The 14,085-nt window shown below is 39.2% G+C and overlaps 1 protein-coding gene across 3 annotated transcripts in view; it reads right to left on the reverse strand.

Annotated features, from left to right (window-relative positions):
* Positions 1–13,050, reverse strand: part of Ubap1 (ubiquitin associated protein 1) — a 58,847-nt gene extending 45,797 nt beyond the window's left edge. Inside the window, exons 1-2 of one of the 3 annotated variants that reach the window (XM_047525375.1) lie at positions 12,849–13,050; positions 5,046–5,133 (exon numbers count right to left, since the gene is read on the reverse strand). The gene's annotated coding sequence lies outside the window, so the exon portion shown is untranslated. Of the gene's footprint in view, positions 1–5,045; positions 5,134–12,323; positions 12,645–12,848 lie in introns of those variants that run through there. The other 2 variants (XM_047525374.1, XM_047525376.1) reach the window with 2 other exon arrangements.
* Positions 13,051–14,085: the final 1,035 nt, after the last annotated feature.

Here is a 14,085-nt window from a genome sequence, read left to right on the forward strand (position 1 = left end):
AAATCCAGGGGAGTTAATTACACTATTCTCTTTACTCTTTGGTATGTTTAAAAATTCCCCCAATAAAACATCCAAAAAACAGAAAAGCCTAACAGATAAGGCAACAAAAACAATAAGGAGTGTTAACTAGATCCAAGACTAAACAAACCATTTTGTATAATAAAGAATTTAGCTGACTTTTAAGCCTGATTCCTGAAAAGTACCTTCTAAACACTTAGAGTTTCCCAGGAAAACACTGCTCAAAATTGTGCCCTTTGAATCAATCATGTGTGCACGACAAACATCCAAAACTCTGAACACCAAAGCTCAGGTACCACCCCCCTAGTTATGCGTACACTATTACACACTGATGTGTTAGAGTGATGGGTCCTGACTCCACAGGGAGGGGACACAGAAACTTCACGGTTGGACCTTGAGAGCCTATGGAAGTTCTAGCAGGGGAGTGCAGTTATCATATACCCTTGACTGAAGAAGGGAAGGTCGTCTTCTTCAACCAAATGCACAGCTTCAGAAGGGACCCACATGGAATGCTGAGAAAGGAAGAGGTTACCCACCTAAACAGCCAGATCAACTGAAACAATCCTGGGGATCAATGGGGTGACAGATGTCACAGCCAGTTTAGCCTCACAACCTCAGGTTTGGAATCCTCCAAGAAATCACCCTACACATCATCCCTTCTTTTAGTTGGACCTAACTGGCATCCTTTCTGCCTTTTTTTTTTTTTTTTTTGAGGGGGAGGGGGTTCTGGGAATTGAATCCCAGTGGGTTTTACTATTGAGCTACATTCCCAGACCTTTTATAATTTTCTATTTTGAGACAAGGTCTCACTAAATGACCCAGGCTGGCCTCAATGATCTTGTGATGCTCCTATCTCAGCCTCCCAAGTACCTGGGATTACAAGTATGTGCCACTACACCTGACTCCTATTTGCTATTAAAAAAAAAAAAAATTGTGGAGGCTTAAGACAGGAGGATCCCAAGTTTAAGGCCTCAGCAATTTAGCAAGACTCTGTCTCAAAATAAAAAATAAAAACGGCTGGGGATGTGGCTCAGTGGTTAAGCACCCCTGAGTTCAATCCCTGTTACCTAAATAAATAAATAAAATAAAAATAAAAATTTTAAAGGGGGCTGGGGATGTAGCTTGATGGTGTAGCACTTGGTGAGAATGTGAAGTCCTGGATTCAATCCCCAGTACCAAAAAAAAGTAAATAAATAAAAATAAAATTAATTCTAGGGCTGGGAGTGTAACTCAGTGCTAAAGTACTTGTCTAGCAAGGTTCTGGGTTGATCTCAAGCACTGTAAAAATAATAATAATTCTAATAAAGCGGGACAGAGACAGATACCAAGTTATAAAAGTAATAGACCAGGATTAATGGTCTACACCTGTAATACCAGCTACTCGGGAATCTGATGCAAAAGGACCCTAAATTCCAGTCAGTATGGGCAATTTAGTGAGATCCTGTTTCAAAATAAAATTTTAAATAGGGCTGGGGGTTTGGGTTGTTGCTCAGTGATACAGTGCTTGCCTAGAATGTGTGAGGCACTGGGTTGGATTCTCAGCATTATATATAAATAAGTGAATGAAATAAAGGTCTATCAACATCTAAAAAAGTATTTTAAAAAAAGGAAGGCTGGGGACATAGCTCTGTTAGAGCACTTGCCTAGCATAGGTGGACAAGGCCCTTGGTTCAATCTCCAAAACTGCATAAAAAACAAACAAACAAACAAAAAAAAGTAAATGAAGGAGTCTGAAGGTACAGCTCAGTGACAGAGCACTTGCCTAGCATGTGTGAAGCCACTCATCACACACGGGGGTGGGGTGGGGGGGGACGACATAACAAAGGAAAAAAGTTACTGAGAATTCCTGGATAAAATCTATTAGCTTTAGAAAATATGTCTACTGTTAGGTTACAGTAGAAAAGAAGAGGACTAGCATCCACACATTCTATCAACCACAGACAGAAAATACTCAACAGTCCTGCCCATCTGTAATCCAGCAACTTGGGAGACGGAAGCAGGAGGATCACAAGTTTGAGACCAGTGAAAACAACTTAGCGAGAACCTATTTCAAAATTTAAAAAAAATAAAAAAGACTGAGGATGTAGCTCAGTTGTAATTGTCCCTGTGTTCAATCCCTAGTACCAAAAAGGAAAACAATGACAACAACAAAAATAACTACACCTGTATCAAATGTATTCAAAATGTTCTTATTGTCATTATTTCCTAAAGAATAAAGTGTTACAACTCACCAGGCTCAGTGGCACACACCTGTAAACCCAGCAACTTGGAAGGCTGAGGCAGGAGGATCCCAAATTCAAAGAAGCCTCAGCAACTTAGCACAGTCCTAAGCTACTTAGCTAGACCCTGTTTCAAACTAAAAAATAAAAAGGGCTGCAGATGTGACTCAGTGGTTCAGCACTCCTGGGTTTAATCCCCAACACCCTCCCCCCCAAAAAAAGTTATCATCTATTTGCAGAGAATTTACATATTAAGTATTAAACACAACCTAGAGGTGATTTGAAGTATACTGGGAGAGTATGTGTAGGTTACATACAAATATTATGCCCTACTTAAGGAACTCTAGCATATAAGGATTCTGTTATCCTGGGGAAATCCTGGAACTAATGCCCCTTGGTTATAAAAGGATGATTATATTAGGCTTCTAATGAAGCATATAGTTTACAGTTTTCAAAATTATATGTTTCTGAAGACTACATTGTTTTCAAAATACCATCATAGCTGGACCACGGGTGCACCCTTTAATGCCAGTAACTCTGGAGGCGAAGGCAAAAGGATGGCAAGAAACCAAACTTGGCAACTTAGCAAGACCCTGTCCCAAAATAAAAAGGCCTGGAGCAGAGCACAGTGCAGCACACCTGTAATCCCAATGGCCCAGGAGGCTGAGGCAGGAGGATCACAAGTGCAAAGCCAGTCTCAACAACTTTGTGAGGTCCTAAGCAACTTAGTGAAACCCTGTCTCAAAATAAAAAAAAATACAAAGGGCTGGGGATGTGACTCTGTGGCTAAGTGCCTCTGGGTTCAAGCCCCAGTATCAAAAAAATAAAAACAAAAAGGAATGAAGATATAACTTAGCGGTAAATTGTCCCTGAGTTCAATCTCCACTACAAAAAATATATATATATAAATACACATTATGTTATGAGCCTCATATGCTATGAACTATAATTAGGCATCACTACTGTCATTTAATAAATTTGAAAGATCAAGACTAGGTTTGAGGATGTAGATCAGTGGTAGAGCACTTACCTGGCATGTGTGAGGTTGAAAGAAATTGGTTTTTAATCAGGAAAATCACTGTCCAGAGTTCTATCCATTACAATACAATCTCAGAGCAAAAGATACTCCTTAGCTGGGCAAGGTGATGCATGCATATAATCCCAATTCCTCAGCAGACTGAGGCAGGAGGATAATAAGTTTGAGGCCAGCCTGGGCAACTTAATGGGACTCTGTCTCAAGATAAAATTTTTTTAAAAGGCTTGGAATACAGCTTAGTGGCAGACCGCCCAGTACTGGGGGTGGGGGTGGGGGGACCTACTACTTCAAAAAAGTTTATAGTACATTAATTAGGCAATATCTCATAGAAAGTCCTCAAATTAAACTTTCTAATACAGTAAACTCAGGCCAAGGCCTTTATCCCTAGAACCTCACTACTTAAAGTATGATCCTAGGACCAATGATGGTACAATCTGGAAACTGTTAAGAAACAAAATTTCAAACACACCCAGAACGAAGTAATCAGAATCTACCTCTTAACAATACCTTCAGGTGATCTAGACTCACACTAAATTCGTGTGTCTAGATCACACTAAATTTGTGTCTAGATCACAATTTTATTGATCTAGAATAGCACCATCCAACCGAACTTTGTGATGAAATAAATGTTTTATTATCCATTGTCAATGTGGCTACCATACTGCACAGGTCAGTTCTTGACATCTCAAAGTAAAACTGTGCCCCAAAATAAGTTCTTATAAGCCTCCATTACTCTAACATGTATACTTTTCCACTAAGAGTATTATCACCTACAGTAAAACATCTAGACCAAAAACAAAAAAATTTTTTTTTTTTTTTTTGTCTGTGCTAAGGACTGAACTCAGTGTCTCATACAAGCTTGGCAAGCATTCTACCACTGATTAGAACCACCCAGTCCCCCCAGAAACTTTTTTTTACAAAGACACAACAAAAAGTACAGCAACCTAGACACCTCTGGAATAAGCCCTATACATATCACATAATGGATTGTACTGACTATTACAGAAGGCACATTTATTAAAGATTCTCACTTCATAATCTATAATTTGTCTAACACAGGCTCTCAAAGAGAGATTTTGGGGATAGAACACAGGAGTGCTTTACCACTGAGTTACATCTCCAAACCTTTTTATTCTGAGACAGGGTCTCCCAGTTTCTGAAGCTCTTGCCAAATCACTGAGGCTGGCCTCAAACTTGCAATCCTCCTCCTTCAACCTCCAAAATTGCTGGGATTACAGGCATGTAACACTAAGCCTAGCTCCATTAGTAATTTTTAATTTGGGTGATATTTCACTTTGAATTCCCCCATGGAAGAGAATCATTCCTCTTATGAAGTATGATAGGAGGGATAAAGATCCATCAGGAGGAAATGTTGAAGTTACAATCCATATCCTCCCCTACCAAACTGTAGAGGGAAATGTTAACACACCCTATAGAAAGATTTTATGATTAAGAAGATTCCATTCCTATCAGTGAGGGGAGAAATGAGAAGGATGTAAACCAAGATCATGATGATAAGATTCAGAGGCAACATAAGACTTGCAAAGCTAACTTCATTCTGAGTATCCCAAAAGGGTATAAAAGAAGCTGGGAACGAGTCAGGCAGTAATAACAAAGTAGGGAGCTAAAGGCAGATAAATACTGAGCCTTAACATTTAAATCTTCAGCTTTGTTGTTCTATTTATTCATTGTCTTAGTCTGCTTTCCATTACTATAACAAAATACCTGGGGCTGGGCAATAAGGAAAGAAAGCTGCACATGGTAGTGAGTACCTTAGTCTCAGCTACTACTAAGAAGTTGAGGCAAGAGAATCACTTGAACCCAGGAGGTCAATACCAGTTTGGGCAACATAGTGGGACCCTGTAATAAAAAAAAAAATTATAAATATTAAAAAGAGGTTTATTTAGGTCACAGCTTTGAAGGTTGAAAGTCCAAACAGCATGACACTGACTCTGGTGAGGACCTCATGGTGGATGGCACCACAGCAGAAATGAATGCCAGAGAGAGCTAACATGGAAAGACAGGAAGCCACAGAATGGAGAGAGAACTGTCTTGCTCTTTTATGGCACCCTACTGTGCAGAAAACTAACTGATGTCCCAGAACAACTTAACAACTTAAATCCCTTCCAAAATCAATGCCCTAAAGACCAAATCCCCTCCCCCTCCAAGACTCCCTTTTTTCCTTTTTTTTTTTTTTTTTTTTTTTTTTTTTTTTTTTTTTTGGTGTGGTGGGGGTACTAGGGATTGAACCTAGGGGCACTTAATCACTGAATTACATCCCCAGCCCTTTTTAATTTTGAGACAGGGTCTTGCTAAATTGCTGAGGCCTCAAACTTGGGATCCTCCTGCCTCAACCTTCTGGGTTACTGGGATTACAGGAGGACACCACTACACCCGCTAGCCTCCACTTTTTAAAGGCTCCACCTCTTCTCACTTGGACACACTGCAAACCAACCTTTCAACACATGAAGCTTTGAAGGACAAACCATAATGCAAACCACAACAACCATCAAACTAATGGTAACTAAAAACCTGGTTTTATATATTTTGTATATATTTATGTGTATATATTTTGTATATATATATATATTTATATATAAATATGTATAAAATACTTTTAAAATGAGGGACATTCTAAACTATGGTAGTTATGCAAGGATTCCCAAAGCTCTAAGAACATGTCTTTGACAAATGTCAAAGGTTTACTGTAAATGTCTACACAGCATTTACAATATATTTATTTATTTTTGTAGTAGTAGGAATCAAAAAGGGTGCTCTACTATTAAGCTACACCCCCAATCCTTTTTATTTTTTTTATTTTGAGACAGATTTGGCTAAATAGTCAAGGTTGGCCTGGAACTTGGGATCCTCCTGCTTCAGACTCCTAAGTCCTAGGATTATAGGCATGGACCATATGAGAAATAAAGTTCAATAGTCTATTTTCAGAATATAGCGATTAGCCTTAAATGTAAAATTGGAATGTAAGAGCCTATTGTAGCCATTTTGAGTTTCCCAAACTGTATCCAATCATAACCATTTTAACTATAGCCCTTCCCTTTGCTCTCCCTGATTTTAAAATTAGCCAATCCTGTAGACTGTAACCCCGAGCTCCTCCTATCAGAGCAAGGGGCAGTACTGAGTCACAGATATATAAATATAAGCAGAGGGGCCACCCAAGTGTGCTTGCTTTCCAGACTATGTTGGGTAGCACATCCTTTTGCAAAGGTAAAGTTTGTCTTGCCAAGTAACTTTTGAGCACATGTCTGATTTCTTGCAGTACCCCAATATTTCTAACACACCACCATATCTAGCTTCTAGTATGTTTAAGTCTAGTGGTTGTTTCATATTTCAGAGTCATGATCCTTGCTAGCATGGAACATTCCACTCCTCATAATACTTCCTAAATTCAAAGTAAGCACTGATCTTTTATTAAAAAAAAAAAAAATTGGGGCTGAGGATATAGCTCAGTTGGCAGAGTGCTTGTCTCACATGCACAAGGTTCTGGGTTCAATCCCCAGCACTGCAAAAAAAAAAAAAAAAAAAAAAAAAAATTTAAGCTGTGTGCAGTGGGTGGCACACTCCTATAATCCTAAAATGTTGGGAGGGTGAGTTATCCCAAGTTCAAGGTCAGCCTCAGCACCTTAGCAAGGTCCTCAAAACTATAATAAGATTCCGTCTGAAAATAAAAAATAAAAAGGACTGGGATGTAGAACTGTGGTAAAGCACCCCTATGTTCAATCCCCAGTAACCAAAAAAAAAAAAAGTTTTTCTAACCAAAAGACATGAAGAAATAAAATACAAATCACAAATTGGGGGAGGACATTTGCAACCCACAAATGAGCAAATATCATGAATATATAAAGAACTCTTGGGCTGTGGTTTTAGCTCAGTGGTAGAGCACTTGTCCAGCATGTGTTAAGGCACTGGTTCAATTCTCAGCACCACATATAAATAAATGAATAAAATAAAGGTCTATCAACATCTAAAAAAATAAATAATATATTTATATAGATACATATATATATATATATATATAAAAGAACTTTTATAAGAAAAATAGAAATAGTAACGTGAATACACACACTTCACTTCACAACAATGCAAAAGACCAATGAACCTGTGAAGATGTGCTCAGTTTCAGGAAATACAAAACGCGTCCTTTTTTTTTTTTTGGCTCTATTAGGGATTGAAACCATAGCCTCACACATGCAAGGCAACTGCTCTAGCAATGAACTACATCCCCAACCCTTTCCATTTTTTGAGATAGGATCTTGCTGAGTTGCCCAGGTTGACCTCAAACTTGCAATCCTCCTGCCTCAGTCTCCCAAGTCACTGGCATTACAGGCATGCACCTCTGTGCCCCATAACATTTTAAGCCCATCAGATAGGAATATGTAAAAGTGGGGCTGGGGTCGTGGCTCAGTAGTAGGGTACTTGCCTAGCATATGTGAGGCACAAGGTTCGATTCTCAGCACCACATAAAAAATAAATAAATAAAGGTATTGTGTTCATCTAAAACTAAAGAAAAATATTTTTAAATAAGCAAACAAAAAAATAAATAAACAAATAAAAAGGTATTGTGTCCATCCACAACTAAAAAAAATTTTTTTTAAATGTGTAAAAGTCAACAGGCATGGTGAAGCACACTCATAATTTCAGCAACCTGGGAGGCTGAGGTAGGAAGACAGTAAGTTCAAGACCAGTCTCAGGAATTTAGTGAAAATAAAAAATAAAAAGGGCTAGGGGTGTAGCTCAGTGATAAAGCTCCTCTGGGTTCCAACCCTGGTAACAAAAAAAGAAAATATTTGGGGCTGGTGTTATGGCTCAGCAATAGAGTGATCACCTAGCACGTGTGAGGTTCTGGGTTCAATCCTCAGTGCCACATAAAAATAAATAAATAAAGATGTCCACCTACAACTAAAAATATTTAAAAAAAGAAAATATGTAAAAGTCCCATAATATCAAGTGTTGGGGAGGAAGTGAAGCTTTAAAAAAACATCACACACATTACTTACTCTTGCTTGACTCAGTAACCACAAGACTGACAATTACCATGAGCTAATTCAGTGACTCAAACACTAGTAGTGTTTGGTAAGCATTAAGTAACTGATAATGACCAATTCAGCATTTTAAGAATACATGCAAATTACTGCCAAATACAAATTTTGACCCTTAATGAACTAAGTTCAATCTGACTCACCGATACAAAAGTGATTCCAATTTAATTACTGAACCCAGGGCCATGTGCATTCTAGGCAAGCACCCAACCACTAAGCTACAACCCCAGCCCTTTAGGAAAAAAGCATGGGGGGGGAAGGCAGCATCTGTAGAAGTACTCAGTGGTAGGTAGAGAGCTCTTGTCTAACATGCGTGAAGCTCTAGGTTCAATCCTTAGCACCACAAAAAGAAAAGTAAGTAAATAACAGAATTCCACTGTACTGTAACTCATTAAAAAAAAAAAAAAATCTTATCCAGCTGATTTTGTGAAGAACAAAATATTCGGGTATTCATTTCCTCCTAGAATATTAATGACGTCATTTAAAAAATATTTTTAGTTGTAGATCGACACAGTAGCTTTTTTCTATTTATTTATTTTTATGTGGTGCTTAGGATCGAATCCAGTGCCTTACAAGTGCCAGGTAAGCACTCTACCACTGAGCTACAACCCCAGTCCATTAATGACACTAAAATTAAATGACACTAAGTGACTAAAATTTCAATGAGCCATTTTCATTCCAGTTACAGTATTTCAGTGAAAACGAGTAGTTTTAAAGGCATTACTTTGTAACCAGTTCTTATACTTTATAAGAACTGAAATGGCCCTGTGTCCATTTGATGACTCATGTGCAGCATGAGCATTCAAATCAGACAGACTAGGCTGGGGTTGTAGCTCTGTGGTAAAGTGCTTGCCTGACATGTGTGACCCACTGGGTTCAATTCTCAGCACCACATATAAACAAGTAAAATAAAGGTCCACTGACAACTAAAAAATATTTTTCTAAAAATAAGACAGATCTGAATTCACACTGTATCATTTTACAACTATAAACTTAGTTACTTCACTTCTCTGATCCTCAGATTCCCCAAAACATAAAAGGCATATACTATAATCAACCCCCCAAACTGCTACAGATTAAGTGAGATTATGTAGTGTTACTGGCTAATTAATATATACCCAAGATCAAGACTAGCACCTTCCTTTTGTAAATCTTGTCCCTCACCTATTTTTTCTTTTCCTTTTTGTTTTTTTTAAGCGGGGGGGGGGGGGGGGGGACACGGGGGGGCAGGGAAGGAGCAGTGCTGGGATCAAACCCTAGGCCTCTCAGGATAGTAAGCAAGCACTCTATCTACCATTGAGCTACATTCCACAACCCTCAACCCCCCCCAAAAAATACTTTTTCTCTCTTGGGTTGTACTGGGGATTGAACTCAAGGACACTCTATCACTCAGCTACATCCCCAGCCCTTTTTATTTTGAGGGGCACAGTCTCACTAAATTGCCCAGATTGGCCTCAAGTTTGGGATTCTTCTCCCTCAGCTTCCCATGTCACTGGAATTACAGGCATACACCACTGTATCCAACTCAAACATATTATTCTTATATTCAAGTTATTTCCATTATTACAAGAAACTGTACACTACTGATTGGAAAAGCAAAACATTTTTCTTTTTCTAACTGAAAGTACTTTTCCCATTAGAAATTCTCAGTGACTCACTGTCTGTGTGAATACCTGCTCCCCATTATAGTGTGCACTGTCCCTTTATAATAAATCTCTTGTTCTGCTACTCATTTAACATATATATATATATATATATATATATATATAGAGAGAGAGAGAGAGAGAGAGAGAGAGAGAGAGAGAGAGATACTGATTCATTGATTCATTCATGGTACTGGCCAATAATCCCGAAGGCTGAGGCAGGAGGATCACAAGTTGCAAGCCACTCTCTCAAAATAAAAAAAAAAAAATTTTTTTGAAGGGCTAGCCATGTAGCTCATGGTAAGATACACCTAGGTCCCATTATTATTTTCTATAAAAAAATCTGGAAAAAAGGATGGACCTCCCCAGCACCGCAAAAAAAAAAAAAAAGGATGGACCTTCAATTGCCATGCTGTGTGGGAAACGAAACCCAAATGATTTCTAAATTTCTTTTCAGCTCAAAGATTCTAAGAAAATCTTAATGTTGTAAACTAAGATTCTTAGAGGAATGCATTTCCTTTTTTATTGGTGCATTATAGTTATACATAAAAATGGGATTTATTGTTACATATTCATACATGCACACAATACAATTTGGCCCATATTATTCCCTAGTCTTTCTCCCCTCCCATCCTCCTGGTCCCTTTCCTCTAAGATCTCTGATTTTCACGAGACACCCACACACACACACACCTTTCTTTTCCTTTTTCCTCTCTAGCTTCCACATGAGAGAAAACATGACCCTTGACCTTCTGAGTTTGGCTTATTTTACTTAACATAATGTCTCTAATGAGAAATGTATTTCTTGAGAAAGACTGTCTAAAGAAAACCACCTAATGATCAAAGAATGGTTATCTTTTTTTTTTCTAATTAATTTATGGGAGGACAAAGTTCAAGTTGAAATATCTACATTTGAACAAACACAATGCATTCAACACTATAACAAGAAAATCTGTAATACTGGTATCACAAACACAATGCATTCAACACTATAACAAGAAAATCTGTAATACTGGTATCGACACTCGAGTTATGCTAATTCAAATTATTTGAAAAGAATTTTAGTCACTGAAGGACCCTCCTTTTAAATATCTTAGTAAAGAGGATAAAAGAAAAGACACACAAGATAAAGTGATATTTGCCAGTCAAAAACTGTGCAATAACAATGGTTGATGAGACTAGTCTACAGACCTAATATTATCTTATCAGGGTACTGTTACTACCCTCTTCAAAGTAAAATGAATAATATCAGACCAGGCATGGTGGTGAATGCCAGTAATCCCAGTGACCCAAGAGACTGAGGCAGGAGAATCACAAATTAAGACACAAGTCTGGCCAACAAAGCGAAACCTTGTCTCGAAATTAAATAAAAACACAAGGATAGAGGATGTACATAAAAGTTAGAATGCTCCTGGTTCGCTCTCCAGTACTGAAAAAACAATGACATGTTACAAACATATAATATGTCATAATATGGTAATGAGCCTTAAATACTAAGCAAAAGAAATTCAGGACGTTTTCATATTCATATACTTTAATTTTCTTCCTTTGCTTTCACTTCTAACACTCCCCCCCCCCCAAGAAGCCATAGCAAGTTAATAAGTTATCTGCTGTGGTTTAAGAGATGCTCACTAGAGAAACATTAATTTCCCCACTTCCTACTTCCATAATTACAATGACTCATTAATGAAGCACAGAGTAGGCATTCAATAAATAAGAAACAATGAATAGACTAGAAGTAAATATTTAATTTACAAAATTCTTGTTTTAATCCAAAATTCTACTTTAATGCAAACAATGTAATTCGCCTAGACTCTGGACATTTCACATTATTTCCTATAGTTTAATATAAAAATTTTCAGTTTAACTAGGTTGGGACATTAACTAGAAAAAGCTATCCATCCCTGAGAACTAAGTTCCTTTTTTCCCCCCACCATCAAATATAACAAAATTCAACTGAGAAACATCTATCATGTCTATCCAAATTCTCAGATAATAATGAGAACTGAGGAAAGAGAGAAAAGCATTACAATGTAAGATTAGCACAGAATATGTTTAGTAAGTAAATTACCAAATCTGGTTTTGCCGCACTCCGTGGTGTATAAAGACTCTCAAAATGTTAATCCAGTTTAACAGAAAATCTATTTTTACTCCCAGCCATACTTTTAAAACGTTAGTCTGAAAACAATTACATGTGTCAAGAACACAAAGGTCAGAGATCGCAGATATAAATCAAATAAGCGAACTGTAACTTGGTTTCACAAGAAAGATTTGAGGCTGTTCCTGAGGCCCAGGTGGACTGTTGAGGTAAATGTACACCAGCGAAGCAAACAGAAAAGTTAAAACATACCTGGAGAAGAGTAGACGAAGCCAAAGATATCCCCAAAGAAAACCACTCACCCCGGGTCTGGTCTCCATTTCTCCCTAATCTCATTGCCTCACAGAGAACTAAATCTACACATTTCCAGCTCACCCTCAACTCCCCAGCGCTCAGCTTCTTTACTAAAACCTGGGTCCCTTCTCCCCTACATCCTCTATTTCCCACCGAGTTCTCCCTTCAACCCGATAGGTGTCTACTACGCCCATCTTCCTAGTAGAGTATTAGTGCCTGTAATCCGAACTCATTTTCCCACATCTCTTCTGCCCTCCGCCCCTTTAACTCACGTCCCGTCATTCCGACCCTTCTCCCAGAATCCTCCCCAAGTCTCGGACCTCGGTCTAGCCCCTTCTTCCTCCCACCCCTTCACTCCAGTTCTTTTCACCCGCAGGGTCTCCAGCCCTTTCCCCAGGTTTCCTCCTCCGTAGGTCGCTCGTACCGGCCCCCTCCCCCAACTCCGCCCCTCTTTCCTCCTCCCCCAGAGAGAGGCCCCCTCACCTGAACGCTGCTGCTGCCGCCGTCCCAAAAGCCGAAAGGTGCTGGCGCCAGCCGACCTCCCAGGCTCAGTCCTCGCTAAGCTCCCGACGCCCCTAGGGCAAGTGAACGCCACCACTTCCAACTCTGCCCGCCCTGGGCCAGGCCGTAGCCACCGCCAGTACCTCGGCCGCCATGTTGAAGTCCTACTTCCCTCCTCCTTCCCTTCACCGTTCCGCCCCTTTAGGCGTCGGACGTCATGGCGCCGCGCTCCACCCGCCGGGACCAATGGGAGGAGCCGACGGTGACGTAACTAATCCCTTTTTCTAGAGCTGAGCAATTCCTGCAACCTGGAGCTTTGAAATTGAATGGGTGAACCGTGCTGACCCAGGCAGAAAGAAAAAAGGAGGGGTCACTAAGTGGGTAAGACTCATTTCTCGGGGAGCCCGAGAGCCTTGACTCGCCAAGAGTGCACAAAGACTTAGCAATGAGTCCTACTTTGAAATCAAAACGTCTAACTTATGTTCCAGTCAACGATCTGGTGCAAATCATACCCTCTCTGGGCCTCCCTTTCCTCTATAAATGAATAAATTAGAAAATGACCACTAAATCTTTCTCCGAGGGCCGGGAATGTAGGTCAGTGATATAGTACTTGTCTAGCCAGAGCAAAGCCCTGGATTCAATCCCCAGTCACAAATAAAAAAGAAAAAATCTATCTCCAGTTTCGACTTTCCATGGGTTTAAACCAGACAATCCAGACCCAAGCTTTCACTGCCTTCTGTGTTTATTGACTGTCTGCTGGAATTAGGTGCATGGAGGATTCATAATTGAATAAGATGAGTCTTTGTTCTCAAAAGTTTCTAATCAAAGGGAGAAGTAGAAGCATAAACAGTTAAATTCAGTAAAAGTGTAACAGGTGCTAGAGACCAAACCCAGAGCCCTGTGCATGCTAGGTAAACTCTCTACCACTGAATTTCATCCCCAGCACCCATCTATTGCTTTGAAAAATTTACTTCTGCCTAAGGGATTAGGAAAGATTTCCATCACTACTGTGGGTGCAGAAGGCATGTATATACTCCCATGTCTACTTCTCCAGTCTATTTTTTAACTTAAGTAGCAGAGAAGATAATATAAAATGCAGCAACTTTAACTCTGAATGCAGCATTCCAGAAAGGAGGGTCAAAGTGAGCACAGGACAACAATTCTGAATTATTTGCCTACTTGGTTAAGCGGGTAATGGACAGGCACAAGTTTACGAAAA

Source organism: Sciurus carolinensis, chromosome 14 (assembly GCF_902686445.1).
Source record: "Sciurus carolinensis chromosome 14, mSciCar1.2, whole genome shotgun sequence".
Taxonomy (NCBI): Eukaryota; Metazoa; Chordata; class Mammalia; order Rodentia; family Sciuridae; genus Sciurus; species Sciurus carolinensis.